We start from the raw sequence: 11,885 nt of genomic DNA on the forward strand, positions 1-11,885 counted from the left end.
TGCCCGCTCTCTGGTGCGGCGGCATTACGTGTTGATAATGAATTGGTAGTGCCACCCGCAGCCTGCGGAACATGAGTGAAAAATCAAGAGGGCACCGTAATTTCAAACACTGAGTCACAATCGTCACTGCAGCGACAGCAAGGCAAAACTTTAAAAATTGCCGTGACCAGGATTCGAAACCTGGGTTATTGCGGCCACAACGCAATGTCCTAACCACTAGACGATCACGGCCACGGAGGCACCGCCGACGGCAGTTCTCGCGACTGCAAGTGGCGATGAACAGCAAAGCTCGGCCCACACACCACTGTGTCTCCCCACAGCTGTGCCAGACGCGGTCTCCATTATATGTATACTGGCAAACGAACGTGTCTGCGCTGTAAGGACACTAAGCAGTGTGGTTAGCTGCATTCAACCCCCGTGGCAATGTCTTGCAGTCCTCCAACTCTGTTGACCACAGGTATGTGCCTCAATAAGAGGTGGACAGACGTCGCATCGCTCTCGCCGTCACTTGTGACCGCGAATCGTACTTAACGTAATTTTCTGCAAGCGTCAGCGGAGCGTCAGTCGAGCTAAGTCGGGCCAAGTCGCATAAGAGGAGCAACAAAATGCGCATTTCCGGTACCGGGAATCGAACCCGGGCCTCCTGGGTGAGAGCCAGGCATCCTAGCCACTAGACCACACCGGATAACGACGCAAGCGCTCCTCCAGCGAACGCAGCAAACAGTACACACGCTACTTGACGACAACGGCCAAAATTTAGCGTTTCCACTTTGTAGAACGGCATGCTCGGGACGCATTTCGTGGAGACGAACGCCAGCAATCGTGACACCAGACTGCGCCTGTGAATCCTGTCGTTGCACCACGCACTGTGCTGCTACGACAATTTAAGAAAGAGACGCTCACGGCTTGCTGCGCTGTTCCCTTCGCGGGTAATCAGTGCTCCTGCTTTCGAGACAGAAAACATTGGCAGCGGTGGGATTCGAACCCACGCCTCCGAAGAGACTGGTGCCTGAAACCAGCGCCTTAGACCGCTCGGCCACGCTACCTACGTGGCACGGCGGTCACAGGAGCTGCGTTCTACCCCACGAGAAAACATCGCAATGGCACAAAAAACGAGAAAAAGCTGGCAGCGGTGGGATTCGAACCCACGCCTCCGAAGAGACTGGTGCCTTAAACCAGCGCCTTAGACCGCTCGGCCACGCTACCTGTGCCGGTGTTCTTCGCTTTTGTAGAAACAGTGCACGACACAGCTTCCTGTTCTGCTGCGACTGGCTGCTCATCCATTGCACCTCAAACAACTGCCATTTTCGAATAGAGATTAACTACACAGGCAGCTGCCCGCTCTCTGGTGCGGCGGCATTACGTGTTGATAATGAATTGGTAGTGCCACCCGCAGCCTGCGGAACATGAGTGAAAAATCAAGAGGGCACCGTAATTTCAAACACTGAGTCACAATCGTCACTGCAGCGACAGCAAGGCAAAACTTTAAAAATTGCCGTGACCAGGATTCGAAACCTGGGTTATTGCGGCCACAACGCAATGTCCTAACCACTAGACGATCACGGCCACGGAGGCACCGCCGACGGCAGTTCTCGCGACTGCAAGTGGCGATGAACAGCAAAGCTCGGCCCACACACCACTGTGTCTCCCCACAGCTGTGCCAGACGCGGTCTCCATTATATGTATACTGGCAAACGAACGTGTCTGCGCTGTAAGGACACTAAGCAGTGTGGTTAGCTGCATTCAACCCCCGTGGCAATGTCTTGCAGTCCTCCAACTCTGTTGACCACAGGTATGTGCCTCAATAAGAGGTGGACAGACGTCGCATCGCTCTCGCCGTCACTTGTGACCGCGAATCGTACTTAACGTAATTTTCTGCAAGCGTCAGCGGAGCGTCAGTCGAGCTAAGTCGGGCCAAGTCGCATAAGAGGAGCAACAAAATGCGCATTTCCGGTACCGGGAATCGAACCCGGGCCTCCTGGGTGAGAGCCAGGCATCCTAGCCACTAGACCACACCGGATAACGACGCAAGCGCTCCTCCAGCGAACGCAGCAAACAGTACACACGCTACTTGACGACAACGGCCAAAATTTAGCGTTTCCACTTTGTAGAACGGCATGCTCGGGACGCATTTCGTGGAGACGAACGCCAGCAATCGTGACACCAGACTGCGCCTGTGAATCCTGTCGTTGCACCACGCACTGTGCTGCTACGACAATTTAAGAAAGAGACGCTCACGGCTTGCTGCGCTGTTCCCTTCGCGGGTAATCAGTGCTCCTGCTTTCGAGACAGAAAACATTGGCAGCGGTGGGATTCGAACCCACGCCTCCGAAGAGACTGGTGCCTGAAACCAGCGCCTTAGACCGCTCGGCCACGCTACCTACGTGGCACGGCGGTCACAGGAGCTGCGTTCTACCCCACGAGAAAACATCGCAATGGCACAAAAAACGAGAAAAAGCTGGCAGCGGTGGGATTCGAACCCACGCCTCCGAAGAGACTGGTGCCTTAAACCAGCGCCTTAGACCGCTCGGCCACGCTACCTGTGCCGGTGTTCTTCGCTTTTGTAGAAACAGTGCACGACACAGCTTCCTGTTCTGCTGCGACTGGCTGCTCATCCATTGCACCTCAAACAACTGCCATTTTCGAATAGAGATTAACTACACAGGCAGCTGCCCGCTCTCTGGTGCGGCGGCATTACGTGTTGATAATGAATTGGTAGTGCCACCCGCAGCCTGCGGAACATGAGTGAAAAATCAAGAGGGCACCGTAATTTCAAACACTGAGTCACAATCGTCACTGCAGCGACAGCAAGGCAAAACTTTAAAAATTGCCGTGACCAGGATTCGAAACCTGGGTTATTGCGGCCACAACGCAATGTCCTAACCACTAGACGATCACGGCCACGGAGGCACCGCCGACGGCAGTTCTCGCGACTGCAAGTGGCGATGAACAGCAAAGCTCGGCCCACACACCACTGTGTCTCCCCACAGCTGTGCCAGACGCGGTCTCCATTATATGTATACTGGCAAACGAACGTGTCTGCGCTGTAAGGACACTAAGCAGTGTGGTTAGCTGCATTCAACCCCCGTGGCAATGTCTTGCAGTCCTCCAACTCTGTTGACCACAGGTATGTGCCTCAATAAGAGGTGGACAGACGTCGCATCGCTCTCGCCGTCACTTGTGACCGCGAATCGTACTTAACGTAATTTTCTGCAAGCGTCAGCGGAGCGTCAGTCGAGCTAAGTCGGGCCAAGTCGCATAAGAGGAGCAACAAAATGCGCATTTCCGGTACCGGGAATCGAACCCGGGCCTCCTGGGTGAGAGCCAGGCATCCTAGCCACTAGACCACACCGGATAACGACGCAAGCGCTCCTCCAGCGAACGCAGCAAACAGTACACACGCTACTTGACGACAACGGCCAAAATTTAGCGTTTCCACTTTGTAGAACGGCATGCTCGGAACGCATTTCGTGGAGACGAACGCCAGCAATCGTGACACCAGACTGCGCCTGTGAATCCTGTCGTTGCACCACGCACTGTGCTGCTACGACAATTTAAGAAAGAGACGCTCACGGCTTGCTGCGCTGTTCCCTTCGCGGGTAATCAGTGCTCCTGCTTTCGAGACAGAAAACATTGGCAGCGGTGGGATTCGAACCCACGCCTCCGAAGAGACTGGTGCCTGAAACCAGCGCCTTAGACCGCTCGGCCACGCTACCTACGTGGCACGGCGGTCACAGGAGCTGCGTTCTACCCCACGAGAAAACATCGCAATGGCACAAAAAACGAGAAAAAGCTGGCAGCGGTGGGATTCGAACCCACGCCTCCGAAGAGACTGGTGCCTTAAACCAGCGCCTTAGACCGCTCGGCCACGCTACCTGTGCCGGTGTTCTTCGCTTTTGTAGAAACAGTGCACGACACAGCTTCCTGTTCTGCTGCGACTGGCTGCTCATCCATTGCACCTCAAACAACTGCCATTTTCGAATAGAGATTAACTACACAGGCAGCTGCCCGCTCTCTGGTGCGGCGGCATTACGTGTTGATAATGAATTGGTAGTGCCACCCGCAGCCTGCGGAACATGAGTGAAAAATCAAGAGGGCACCGTAATTTCAAACACTGAGTCACAATCGTCACTGCAGCGACAGCAAGGCAAAACTTTAAAAATTGCCGTGACCAGGATTCGAAACCTGGGTTATTGCGGCCACAACGCAATGTCCTAACCACTAGACGATCACGGCCACGGAGGCACCGCCGACGGCAGTTCTCGCGACTGCAAGTGGCGATGAACAGCAAAGCTCGGCCCACACACCACTGTGTCTCCCCACAGCTGTGCCAGACGCGGTCTCCATTATATGTATACTGGCAAACGAACGTGTCTGCGCTGTAAGGACACTAAGCAGTGTGGTTAGCTGCATTCAACCCCCGTGGCAATGTCTTGCAGTCCTCCAACTCTGTTGACCACAGGTATGTGCCTCAATAAGAGGTGGACAGACGTCGCATCGCTCTCGCCGTCACTTGTGACCGCGAATCGTACTTAACGTAATTTTCTGCAAGCGTCAGCGGAGCGTCAGTCGAGCTAAGTCGGGCCAAGTCGCATAAGAGGAGCAACAAAATGCGCATTTCCGGTACCGGGAATCGAACCCGGGCCTCCTGGGTGAGAGCCAGGCATCCTAGCCACTAGACCACACCGGATAACGACGCAAGCGCTCCTCCAGCGAACGCAGCAAACAGTACACACGCTACTTGACGACAACGGCCAAAATTTAGCGTTTCCACTTTGTAGAACGGCATGCTCGGGACGCATTTCGTGGAGACGAACGCCAGCAATCGTGACACCAGACTGCGCCTGTGAATCCTGTCGTTGCACCACGCACTGTGCTGCTACGACAATTTAAGAAAGAGACGCTCACGGCTTGCTGCGCTGTTCCCTTCGCGGGTAATCAGTGCTCCTGCTTTCGAGACAGAAAACATTGGCAGCGGTGGGATTCGAACCCACGCCTCCGAAGAGACTGGTGCCTGAAACCAGCGCCTTAGACCGCTCGGCCACGCTACCTACGTGGCACGGCGGTCACAGGAGCTGCGTTCTACCCCACGAGAAAACATCGCAATGGCACAAAAAACGAGAAAAAGCTGGCAGCGGTGGGATTCGAAACCACGCCTCCGAAGAGACTGGTGCCTTAAACCAGCGCCTTAGACCGCTCGGCCACGCTACCTGTGCCGGTGTTCTTCGCTTTTGTAGAAACAGTGCACGACACAGCTTCCTGTTCTGCTGCGACTGGCTGCTCATCCATTGCACCTCAAACAACTGCCATTTTCGAATAGAGATTAACTACACAGGCAGCTGCCCGCTCTCTGGTGCGGCGGCATTACGTGTTGATAATGAATTGGTAGTGCCACCCGCAGCCTGCGGAACATGAGTGAAAAATCAAGAGGGCACCGTAATTTCAAACACTGAGTCACAATCGTCACTGCAGCGACAGCAAGGCAAAACTTTAAAAATTGCCGTGACCAGGATTCGAAACCTGGGTTATTGCGGCCACAACGCAATGTCCTAACCACTAGACGATCACGGCCACGGAGGCACCGCCGACGGCAGTTCTCGCGACTGCAAGTGGCGATGAACAGCAAAGCTCGGCCCACACACCACTGTGTCTCCCCACAGCTGTGCCAGACGCGGTCTCCATTATATGTATACTGGCAAACGAACGTGTCTGCGCTGTAAGGACACTAAGCAGTGTGGTTAGCTGCATTCAACCCCCGTGGCAATGTCTTGCAGTCCTCCAACTCTGTTGACCACAGGTATGTGCCTCAATAAGAGGTGGACAGACGTCGCATCGCTCTCGCCGTCACTTGTGACCGCGAATCGTACTTAACGTAATTTTCTGCAAGCGTCAGCGGAGCGTCAGTCGAGCTAAGTCGGGCCAAGTCGCATAAGAGGAGCAACAAAATGCGCATTTCCGGTACCGGGAATCGAACCCGGGCCTCCTGGGTGAGAGCCAGGCATCCTAGCCACTAGACCACACCGGATAACGACGCAAGCGCTCCTCCAGCGAACGCAGCAAACAGTACACACGCTACTTGACGACAACGGCCAAAATTTAGCGTTTCCACTTTGTAGAACGGCATGCTCGGGACGCATTTCGTGGAGACGAACGCCAGCAATCGTGACACCAGACTGCGCCTGTGAATCCTGTCGTTGCACCACGCACTGTGCTGCTACGACAATTTAAGAAAGAGACGCTCACGGCTTGCTGCGCTGTTCCCTTCGCGGGTAATCAGTGCTCCTGCTTTCGAGACAGAAAACATTGGCAGCGGTGGGATTCGAACCCACGCCTCCGAAGAGACTGGTGCCTGAAACCAGCGCCTTAGACCGCTCGGCCACGCTACCTACGTGGCACGGCGGTCACAGGAGCTGCGTTCTACCCCACGAGAAAACATCGCAATGGCACAAAAAACGAGAAAAAGCTGGCAGCGGTGGGATTCGAAACCACGCCTCCGAAGAGACTGGTGCCTTAAACCAGCGCCTTAGACCGCTCGGCCACGCTACCTGTGCCGGTGTTCTTCGCTTTTGTAGAAACAGTGCACGACACAGCTTCCTGTTCTGCTGCGACTGGCTGCTCATCCATTGCACCTCAAACAACTGCCATTTTCGAATAGAGATTAACTACACAGGCAGCTGCCCGCTCTCTGGTGCGGCGGCATTACGTGTTGATAATGAATTGGTAGTGCCACCCGCAGCCTGCGGAACATGAGTGAAAAATCAAGAGGGCACCGTAATTTCAAACACTGAGTCACAATCGTCACTGCAGCGACAGCAAGGCAAAACTTTAAAAATTGCCGTGACCAGGATTCGAAACCTGGGTTATTGCGGCCACAACGCAATGTCCTAACCACTAGACGATCACGGCCACGGAGGCACCGCCGACGGCAGTTCTCGCGACTGCAAGTGGCGATGAACAGCAAAGCTCGGCCCACACACCACTGTGTCTCCCCACAGCTGTGCCAGACGCGGTCTCCATTATATGTATACTGGCAAACGAACGTGTCTGCGCTGTAAGGACACTAAGCAGTGTGGTTAGCTGCATTCAACCCCCGTGGCAATGTCTTGCAGTCCTCCAACTCTGTTGACCACAGGTATGTGCCTCAATAAGAGGTGGACAGACGTCGCATCGCTCTCGCCGTCACTTGTGACCGCGAATCGTACTTAACGTAATTTTCTGCAAGCGTCAGCGGAGCGTCAGTCGAGCTAAGTCGGGCCAAGTCGCATAAGAGGAGCAACAAAATGCGCATTTCCGGTACCGGGAATCGAACCCGGGCCTCCTGGGTGAGAGCCAGGCATCCTAGCCACTAGACCACACCGGATAACGACGCAAGCGCTCCTCCAGCGAACGCAGCAAACAGTACACACGCTACTTGACGACAACGGCCAAAATTTAGCGTTTCCACTTTGTAGAAACGGCATGCTCGGGACGCATTTCGTGGAGACGAACGCCAGCAATCGTGACACCAGACTGCGCCTGTGAATCCTGTCGTTGCACCACGCACTGTGCTGCTACGACAATTTAAGAAGGAGACGCTCACGGCTTGCTGCGCTGTTCCCTTCGCGGGTAATCAGTGCTCCTGCTTTCGAGACAGAAAACATTGGCAGCGGTGGGATTCGAACCCACGCCTCCGAAGAGACTGGTGCCTGAAACCAGCGCCTTAGACCGCTCGGCCACGCTACCTACGTGGCACGGCGGTCACAGGAGCTGCGTTCTACCCCACGAGAAAACATCGCAATGGCACAAAAAACGAGAAAAAGCTGGCAGCGGTGGGATTCGAACCCACGCCTCCGAAGAGACTGGTGCCTTAAACCAGCGCCTTAGACCGCTCGGCCACGCTACCTGTGCCGGTGTTCTTCGCTTTTGTAGAAACAGTGCACGACACAGCTTCCTGTTCTGCTGCGACTGGCTGCTCATCCATTGCACCTCAAACAACTGCCATTTTCGAATAGAGATTAACTACACAGGCAGCTGCCCGCTCTCTGGTGCGGCGGCATTACGTGTTGATAATGAATTGGTAGTGCCACCCGCAGCCTGCGGAACATGAGTGAAAAATCAAGAGGGCACCGTAATTTCAAACACTGAGTCACAATCGTCACTGCAGCGACAGCAAGGCAAAACTTTAAAAATTGCCGTGACCAGGATTCGAAACCTGGGTTATTGCGGCCACAACGCAATGTCCTAACCACTAGACGATCACGGCCACGGAGGCACCGCCGACGGCAGTTCTCGCGACTGCAAGTGGCGATGAACAGCAAAGCTCGGCCCACACACCACTGTGTCTCCCCACAGCTGTGCCAGACGCGGTCTCCATTATATGTATACTGGCAAACGAACGTGTCTGCGCTGTAAGGACACTAAGCAGTGTGGTTAGCTGCATTCAACCCCCGTGGCAATGTCTTGCAGTCCTCCAACTCTGTTGACCACAGGTATGTGCCTCAATAAGAGGTGGACAGACGTCGCATCGCTCTCGCCGTCACTTGTGACCGCGAATCGTACTTAACGTAATTTTCTGCAAGCGTCAGCGGAGCGTCAGTCGAGCTAAGTCGGGCCAAGTCGCATAAGAGGAGCAACAAAATGCGCATTTCCGGTACCGGGAATCGAACCCGGGCCTCCTGGGTGAGAGCCAGGCATCCTAGCCACTAGACCACACCGGATAACGACGCAAGCGCTCCTCCAGCGAACGCAGCAAACAGTACACACGCTACTTGACGACAACGGCCAAAATTTAGCGTTTCCACTTTGTAGAACGGCATGCTCGGGACGCATTTCGTGGAGACGAACGCCAGCAATCGTGACACCAGACTGCGCCTGTGAATCCTGTCGTTGCACCACGCACTGTGCTGCTACGACAATTAAGAAAGAGACGCTCACGGCTTGCTGCGCTGTTCCCTTCGCGGGTAATCAGTGCTCCTGCTTTCGAGACAGAAAACATTGGCAGCGGTGGGATTCGAACCCACGCCTCCGAAGAGACTGGTGCCTGAAACCAGCGCCTTAGACCGCTCGGCCACGCTACCTACGTGGCACGGCGGTCACAGGAGCTGCGTTCTACCCCACGAGAAAACATCGCAATGGCACAAAAAACGAGAAAAAGCTGGCAGCGGTGGGATTCGAACCCACGCCTCCGAAGAGACTGGTGCCTTAAACCAGCGCCTTAGACCGCTCGGCCACGCTACCTGTGCCGGTGTTCTTCGCTTTTGTAGAAACAGTGCACGACACAGCTTCCTGTTCTGCTGCGACTGGCTGCTCATCCATTGCACCTCAAACAACTGCCATTTTCGAATAGAGATTAACTACACAGGCAGCTGCCCGCTCTCTGGTGCGGCGGCATTACGTGTTGATAATGAATTGGTAGTGCCACCCGCAGCCTGCGGAACATGAGTGAAAAATCAAGAGGGCACCGTAATTTCAAACACTGAGTCACAATCGTCACTGCAGCGACAGCAAGGCAAAACTTTAAAAATTGCCGTGACCAGGATTCGAAACCTGGGTTATTGCGGCCACAACGCAATGTCCTAACCACTAGACGATCACGGCCACGGAGGCACCGCCGACGGCAGTTCTCGCGACTGCAAGTGGCGATGAACAGCAAAGCTCGGCCCACACACCACTGTGTCTCCCCACAGCTGTGCCAGACGCGGTCTCCATTATATGTATACTGGCAAACGAACGTGTCTGCGCTGTAAGGACACTAAGCAGTGTGGTTAGCTGCATTCAACCCCCGTGGCAATGTCTTGCAGTCCTCCAACTCTGTTGACCACAGGTATGTGCCTCAATAAGAGGTGGACAGACGTCGCATCGCTCTCGCCGTCACTTGTGACCGCGAATCGTACTTAACGTAATTTTCTGCAAGCGTCAGCGGAGCGTCAGTCGAGCTAAGTCGGGCCAAGTCGCATAAGAGGAGCAACAAAATGCGCATTTCCGGTACCGGGAATCGAACCCGGGCCTCCTGGGTGAGAGCCAGGCATCCTAGCCACTAGACCACACCGGATAACGACGCAAGCGCTCCTCCAGCGAACGCAGCAAACAGTACACACGCTACTTGACGACAACGGCCAAAATTTAGCGTTTCCACTTTGTAGAAACGGCATGCTCGGGACGCATTTCGTGGAGACGAACGCCAGCAATCGTGACACCAGACTGCGCCTGTGAATCCTGTCGTTGCACCACGCACTGTGCTGCTACGACAATTTAAGAAGGAGACGCTCACGGCTTGCTGCGCTGTTCCCTTCGCGGGTAATCAGTGCTCCTGCTTTCGAGACAGAAAACATTGGCAGCGGTGGGATTCGAACCCACGCCTCCGAAGAGACTGGTGCCTGAAACCAGCGCCTTAGACCGCTCGGCCACGCTACCTACGTGGCACGGCGGTCACAGGAGCTGCGTTCTACCCCACGAGAAAACATCGCAATGGCACAAAAAACGAGAAAAAGCTGGCAGCGGTGGGATTCGAACCCACGCCTCCGAAGAGACTGGTGCCTTAAACCAGCGCCTTAGACCGCTCGGCCACGCTACCTGTGCCGGTGTTCTTCGCTTTTGTAGAAACAGTGCACGACACAGCTTCCTGTTCTGCTGCGACTGGCTGCTCATCCATTGCACCTCAAACAACTGCCATTTTCGAATAGAGATTAACTACACAGGCAGCTGCCCGCTCTCTGGTGCGGCGGCATTACGTGTTGATAATGAATTGGTAGTGCCACCCGCAGCCTGCGGAACATGAGTGAAAAATCAAGAGGGCACCGTAATTTCAAACACTGAGTCACAATCGTCACTGCAGCGACAGCAAGGCAAAACTTTAAAAATTGCCGTGACCAGGATTCGAAACCTGGGTTATTGCGGCCACAACGCAATGTCCTAACCACTAGACGATCACGGCCACGGAGGCACCGCCGACGGCAGTTCTCGCGACTGCAAGTGGCGATGAACAGCAAAGCTCGGCCCACACACCACTGTGTCTCCCCACAGCTGTGCCAGACGCGGTCTCCATTATATGTATACTGGCAAACGAACGTGTCTGCGCTGTAAGGACACTAAGCAGTGTGGTTAGCTGCATTCAACCCCCGTGGCAATGTCTTGCAGTCCTCCAACTCTGTTGACCACAGGTATGTGCCTCAATAAGAGGTGGACAGACGTCGCATCGCTCTCGCCGTCACTTGTGACCGCGAATCGTACTTAACGTAATTTTCTGCAAGCGTCAGCGGAGCGTCAGTCGAGCTAAGTCGGGCCAAGTCGCATAAGAGGAGCAACAAAATGCGCATTTCCGGTACCGGGAATCGAACCCGGGCCTCCTGGGTGAGAGCCAGGCATCCTAGCCACTAGACCACACCGGATAACGACGCAAGCGCTCCTCCAGCGAACGCAGCAAACAGTACACACGCTACTTGACGACAACGGCCAAAATTTAGCGTTTCCACTTTGTAGAACGGCATGCTCGGGACGCATTTCGTGGAGACGAACGCCAGCAATCGTGACACCAGACTGCGCCTGTGAATCCTGTCGTTGCACCACGCACTGTGCTGCTACGACAATTTAAGAAAGAGACGCTCACGGCTTGCTGCGCTGTTCCCTTCGCGGGTAATCAGTGCTCCTGCTTTCGAGACAGAAAACATTGGCAGCGGTGGGATTCGAACCCACGCCTCCGAAGAGACTGGTGCCTGAAACCAGCGCCTTAGACCGCTCGGCCACGCTACCTACGTGGCACGGCGGTCACAGGAGCTGCGTTCTACCCCACGAGAAAACATCGCAATGGCACAAAAAACGAGAAAAAGCTGGCAGCGGTGGGATTCGAAACCACGCCTCCGAAGAGACTGGTGCCTTAAACCAGCGCCTTAGACCGCTCGGCCACGCTA

General features: G+C 54.8%; 35 non-coding genes across 35 annotated transcripts; all 35 read right to left on the reverse strand.

Moving 5' to 3' along the window:
* Positions 1 to 158: 158 nt before the first annotated feature.
* Positions 159 to 231, reverse strand: Trnah-gug (transfer RNA histidin (anticodon GUG)). Its single transcript has one exon. It is a non-coding gene; the product is annotated as a tRNA-His (tRNA).
* Positions 232 to 613: 382 nt separating this feature from the next.
* Trnae-cuc (transfer RNA glutamic acid (anticodon CUC)) lies at positions 614 to 685 on the reverse strand. The gene has a single exon. It is a non-coding gene; the product is annotated as a tRNA-Glu (tRNA).
* Positions 686 to 964: 279 nt separating this feature from the next.
* Positions 965 to 1,046, reverse strand: Trnal-cag (transfer RNA leucine (anticodon CAG)). The gene has a single exon. It is a non-coding gene; the product is annotated as a tRNA-Leu (tRNA).
* A 78-nt stretch (positions 1,047 to 1,124) lies between these two features.
* Trnal-aag (transfer RNA leucine (anticodon AAG)) lies at positions 1,125 to 1,206 on the reverse strand. Its single transcript has one exon. It is a non-coding gene; the product is annotated as a tRNA-Leu (tRNA).
* A 287-nt stretch (positions 1,207 to 1,493) lies between these two features.
* Positions 1,494 to 1,566, reverse strand: Trnah-gug (transfer RNA histidin (anticodon GUG)). The gene has a single exon. It is a non-coding gene; the product is annotated as a tRNA-His (tRNA).
* A 382-nt stretch (positions 1,567 to 1,948) lies between these two features.
* Positions 1,949 to 2,020, reverse strand: Trnae-cuc (transfer RNA glutamic acid (anticodon CUC)). Its single transcript has one exon. It is a non-coding gene; the product is annotated as a tRNA-Glu (tRNA).
* A 279-nt stretch (positions 2,021 to 2,299) lies between these two features.
* Positions 2,300 to 2,381, reverse strand: Trnal-cag (transfer RNA leucine (anticodon CAG)). The gene has a single exon. It is a non-coding gene; the product is annotated as a tRNA-Leu (tRNA).
* Positions 2,382 to 2,459: 78 nt separating this feature from the next.
* On the reverse strand, positions 2,460 to 2,541 carry Trnal-aag (transfer RNA leucine (anticodon AAG)). Its single transcript has one exon. It is a non-coding gene; the product is annotated as a tRNA-Leu (tRNA).
* Positions 2,542 to 2,828: 287 nt separating this feature from the next.
* Positions 2,829 to 2,901, reverse strand: Trnah-gug (transfer RNA histidin (anticodon GUG)). The gene has a single exon. It is a non-coding gene; the product is annotated as a tRNA-His (tRNA).
* A 382-nt stretch (positions 2,902 to 3,283) lies between these two features.
* Trnae-cuc (transfer RNA glutamic acid (anticodon CUC)) lies at positions 3,284 to 3,355 on the reverse strand. Its single transcript has one exon. It is a non-coding gene; the product is annotated as a tRNA-Glu (tRNA).
* Positions 3,356 to 3,634: 279 nt separating this feature from the next.
* Positions 3,635 to 3,716, reverse strand: Trnal-cag (transfer RNA leucine (anticodon CAG)). Its single transcript has one exon. It is a non-coding gene; the product is annotated as a tRNA-Leu (tRNA).
* Positions 3,717 to 3,794: 78 nt separating this feature from the next.
* Trnal-aag (transfer RNA leucine (anticodon AAG)) lies at positions 3,795 to 3,876 on the reverse strand. Its single transcript has one exon. It is a non-coding gene; the product is annotated as a tRNA-Leu (tRNA).
* A 287-nt stretch (positions 3,877 to 4,163) lies between these two features.
* Trnah-gug (transfer RNA histidin (anticodon GUG)) lies at positions 4,164 to 4,236 on the reverse strand. The gene has a single exon. It is a non-coding gene; the product is annotated as a tRNA-His (tRNA).
* A 382-nt stretch (positions 4,237 to 4,618) lies between these two features.
* Positions 4,619 to 4,690, reverse strand: Trnae-cuc (transfer RNA glutamic acid (anticodon CUC)). Its single transcript has one exon. It is a non-coding gene; the product is annotated as a tRNA-Glu (tRNA).
* Positions 4,691 to 4,969: 279 nt separating this feature from the next.
* On the reverse strand, positions 4,970 to 5,051 carry Trnal-cag (transfer RNA leucine (anticodon CAG)). Its single transcript has one exon. It is a non-coding gene; the product is annotated as a tRNA-Leu (tRNA).
* Positions 5,052 to 5,129: 78 nt separating this feature from the next.
* Trnal-aag (transfer RNA leucine (anticodon AAG)) lies at positions 5,130 to 5,211 on the reverse strand. The gene has a single exon. It is a non-coding gene; the product is annotated as a tRNA-Leu (tRNA).
* A 287-nt stretch (positions 5,212 to 5,498) lies between these two features.
* Positions 5,499 to 5,571, reverse strand: Trnah-gug (transfer RNA histidin (anticodon GUG)). The gene has a single exon. It is a non-coding gene; the product is annotated as a tRNA-His (tRNA).
* Positions 5,572 to 5,953: 382 nt separating this feature from the next.
* Trnae-cuc (transfer RNA glutamic acid (anticodon CUC)) lies at positions 5,954 to 6,025 on the reverse strand. Its single transcript has one exon. It is a non-coding gene; the product is annotated as a tRNA-Glu (tRNA).
* A 279-nt stretch (positions 6,026 to 6,304) lies between these two features.
* Positions 6,305 to 6,386, reverse strand: Trnal-cag (transfer RNA leucine (anticodon CAG)). Its single transcript has one exon. It is a non-coding gene; the product is annotated as a tRNA-Leu (tRNA).
* A 78-nt stretch (positions 6,387 to 6,464) lies between these two features.
* Trnal-aag (transfer RNA leucine (anticodon AAG)) lies at positions 6,465 to 6,546 on the reverse strand. The gene has a single exon. It is a non-coding gene; the product is annotated as a tRNA-Leu (tRNA).
* A 287-nt stretch (positions 6,547 to 6,833) lies between these two features.
* On the reverse strand, positions 6,834 to 6,906 carry Trnah-gug (transfer RNA histidin (anticodon GUG)). Its single transcript has one exon. It is a non-coding gene; the product is annotated as a tRNA-His (tRNA).
* Positions 6,907 to 7,288: 382 nt separating this feature from the next.
* Trnae-cuc (transfer RNA glutamic acid (anticodon CUC)) lies at positions 7,289 to 7,360 on the reverse strand. The gene has a single exon. It is a non-coding gene; the product is annotated as a tRNA-Glu (tRNA).
* Positions 7,361 to 7,640: 280 nt separating this feature from the next.
* Trnal-cag (transfer RNA leucine (anticodon CAG)) lies at positions 7,641 to 7,722 on the reverse strand. Its single transcript has one exon. It is a non-coding gene; the product is annotated as a tRNA-Leu (tRNA).
* A 78-nt stretch (positions 7,723 to 7,800) lies between these two features.
* Trnal-aag (transfer RNA leucine (anticodon AAG)) lies at positions 7,801 to 7,882 on the reverse strand. The gene has a single exon. It is a non-coding gene; the product is annotated as a tRNA-Leu (tRNA).
* Positions 7,883 to 8,169: 287 nt separating this feature from the next.
* Positions 8,170 to 8,242, reverse strand: Trnah-gug (transfer RNA histidin (anticodon GUG)). Its single transcript has one exon. It is a non-coding gene; the product is annotated as a tRNA-His (tRNA).
* Positions 8,243 to 8,624: 382 nt separating this feature from the next.
* Positions 8,625 to 8,696, reverse strand: Trnae-cuc (transfer RNA glutamic acid (anticodon CUC)). The gene has a single exon. It is a non-coding gene; the product is annotated as a tRNA-Glu (tRNA).
* Positions 8,697 to 8,974: 278 nt separating this feature from the next.
* On the reverse strand, positions 8,975 to 9,056 carry Trnal-cag (transfer RNA leucine (anticodon CAG)). The gene has a single exon. It is a non-coding gene; the product is annotated as a tRNA-Leu (tRNA).
* Positions 9,057 to 9,134: 78 nt separating this feature from the next.
* Trnal-aag (transfer RNA leucine (anticodon AAG)) lies at positions 9,135 to 9,216 on the reverse strand. The gene has a single exon. It is a non-coding gene; the product is annotated as a tRNA-Leu (tRNA).
* A 287-nt stretch (positions 9,217 to 9,503) lies between these two features.
* On the reverse strand, positions 9,504 to 9,576 carry Trnah-gug (transfer RNA histidin (anticodon GUG)). The gene has a single exon. It is a non-coding gene; the product is annotated as a tRNA-His (tRNA).
* Positions 9,577 to 9,958: 382 nt separating this feature from the next.
* Positions 9,959 to 10,030, reverse strand: Trnae-cuc (transfer RNA glutamic acid (anticodon CUC)). Its single transcript has one exon. It is a non-coding gene; the product is annotated as a tRNA-Glu (tRNA).
* Positions 10,031 to 10,310: 280 nt separating this feature from the next.
* Positions 10,311 to 10,392, reverse strand: Trnal-cag (transfer RNA leucine (anticodon CAG)). Its single transcript has one exon. It is a non-coding gene; the product is annotated as a tRNA-Leu (tRNA).
* Positions 10,393 to 10,470: 78 nt separating this feature from the next.
* Positions 10,471 to 10,552, reverse strand: Trnal-aag (transfer RNA leucine (anticodon AAG)). Its single transcript has one exon. It is a non-coding gene; the product is annotated as a tRNA-Leu (tRNA).
* Positions 10,553 to 10,839: 287 nt separating this feature from the next.
* Positions 10,840 to 10,912, reverse strand: Trnah-gug (transfer RNA histidin (anticodon GUG)). The gene has a single exon. It is a non-coding gene; the product is annotated as a tRNA-His (tRNA).
* Positions 10,913 to 11,294: 382 nt separating this feature from the next.
* Trnae-cuc (transfer RNA glutamic acid (anticodon CUC)) lies at positions 11,295 to 11,366 on the reverse strand. The gene has a single exon. It is a non-coding gene; the product is annotated as a tRNA-Glu (tRNA).
* A 279-nt stretch (positions 11,367 to 11,645) lies between these two features.
* On the reverse strand, positions 11,646 to 11,727 carry Trnal-cag (transfer RNA leucine (anticodon CAG)). The gene has a single exon. It is a non-coding gene; the product is annotated as a tRNA-Leu (tRNA).
* Between the last annotated feature and the right edge of the window lie 158 nt (positions 11,728 to 11,885).

Source organism: Schistocerca nitens, unplaced genomic scaffold (assembly GCF_023898315.1).
Source record: "Schistocerca nitens isolate TAMUIC-IGC-003100 unplaced genomic scaffold, iqSchNite1.1 HiC_scaffold_96, whole genome shotgun sequence".
NCBI lineage: Eukaryota > Metazoa > Arthropoda > Insecta > Orthoptera > Acrididae > Schistocerca > Schistocerca nitens.